Genomic DNA, 2,211 nt, shown 5'->3' on the forward strand with positions numbered 1-2,211 from the left:
AAAATAGGGCGAAAAATGGCACGGTTCAGCTGCCCGCCCTAATTCCCACGGTTGCATATCAGTTCCCAGTTTTTCTTTGGAGGATGTAACTTACAGCGCGTTTACATTGGACAAAGCTGTCAACACAACCCTAAAACGATGTTTCAATGGCAAGTGATCCGCTCTCCCATTCATAATTCGCACTCTATTCGTGACCGAATACGTAATTCGCCATACAAAATTTTGAGAGCGACTCACTTCATTCGTAGGTGATTCAGATCCAATCAACATGCGAATCAAGAACAAATCGTTGTCTTCTCTAATTTTTATCGATAACGGCTGTCAAAACACATAGACCACACACATCCCCACCAGCAGAAACATTGAAAAAATAGCTAGATTCGTTAAAACTATTGATTTAGCTAATTAACCACTGCCCATTTTTTCTCCACCGTGAAATGCACAATAAACAGCACATTAAACATTAAGCAAAAGCAAAGAACAAGAAGCAGAGATGCAAAGTGAATCAGGAATGTGTCGTGTAAAGAGATTGATTCGCCGTTCATAACATGAACGAAAGACACAAGATCACGTAAGAACAAGAGAGTGAAAAAAGTCGATTTTTTTTGCGGGTTCTACGCCATCTTGTTTCACTGGAAAACGAGCGAAAAGTAAACAAGGCAAAGAAAACAACGAAAACCAAAATTAGCCAAAATTATTGTCAGCCTTTTTAAACGCACAATTTAGGTAAAATGATGCAACAAAATGCTTTAAAATGTGTTGTCATGTTGAATTAACTCTTCTTTACTTGAATGAAAGTGTAAAATAGTGGTGCTTGTGATGTAAACAAACGCTCAGCTGACGAACCCGCTTTCGCAACCTTTTTTCTCAAAACCAGTTACAAATACAACGTCGCGTTCTTACGTGATCTTGTATGTTTGGTTCATACGTTCATAATTGAGAGAGCGAACCACGTGATTCGGTTGGCGTGGAAACGCCGTTTAAGTTATGGTTTACACCAGACAATACTGCCATGACAATAGTTGCGTTCCAGGTGCTCACGATATTCACGATTTGCAGTTTTTTTGCAGGAAAGCGTTCCAGGTGCTATAAAACCTGAAAGTCAAACCACTTTTGTGAGAGTAACTTGCTCTCTCTCTCAGTCAGAAGTTGCAGGTTTTAGTCCGAAGCTTTTCTTCCTGCAAGTTCATGAAAAGTAAGATAGGCAGAGTTACATTTGTAAACAAAAACAGAACCTTAAGCGCCACGGAGACAATAAAATAAATACGTAAAGCATTGCATTTGTGTGAGATTGGCCCGCAAGCGTTCAAATAAACTCGTCAATTAAACAAACAATTAATTTGCTTGTCCGCGTATTTGCTCACCACGACGATCAGAAGGCAAGAGCGCTTGTTCTTTTGTCAAGCATAACGCGAGACGGTTGATAACGATATTTTATCGTCTCCATGGCACTTTACATTAAAAAAAAATGGAAGTAGTTACAGGAAAAGTAGTTTTTCGCGTTCCAGCTGACCTCTATTGTTTCGCTCTCGCTCCTCTATTTCAAGAGAGTAATTTTGTTATTTGACAGTTTTACAGGTTTTTACACGAAGTTATCTGGAACGCAACTAATAGCAATACATGCAGACTTTTCACTTAGCCATGCATATATTTCCATTGGAAAAATTTTGACAACTAATTCGTATACCTTCATTGAAAGGATGTTTAGGGGGGTTGAATTTCGATTTTTTCCGAATTTCGAACAATGCCCAGCCACTCGATTATTCGATTCGAAATTTGGGGGTGCAAATTCGATTTAATTGGATTTTTTTCGAATTTTCCAAAAACTTGTTTAATTCAAACTTCTTAATCGAGTTCGTAGATGTCTGCGTTAAATATCTAACACCAAGTCATAAAATCTGTTTCGTTCGTTCAATTTAAAAAAATGGGGGGTCAAATTCAAATAATCGCTTCCGCGGGCTTGATGTGTAATATGGATTTAGTTTTGTGCCATATGTAAGAAAATCAAAATCAAATTATTTAATAAATTAAATAAATTACCGCAATATTAGTATCAATCGAAATGGTTTTGAATAAACCTTTATTTTAAACATTTACGATGGTGCGATCTGTTTGAAAAGTCGAATATAGTTAAACAGTGTTGTGCTTAAAATACTACGCAACAATTAAAATATTTTTGAGGTGCGTGTAGAGAGACCCCTTGTCTAAAAA

This window comes from Rhagoletis pomonella, unplaced genomic scaffold (genome assembly GCF_013731165.1).
Source record: "Rhagoletis pomonella isolate Grant_MI unplaced genomic scaffold, Rhpom_1.0 Rhpom_scaffold_02877, whole genome shotgun sequence".
In the NCBI taxonomy this organism is placed as follows: domain Eukaryota; kingdom Metazoa; phylum Arthropoda; class Insecta; order Diptera; family Tephritidae; genus Rhagoletis; species Rhagoletis pomonella.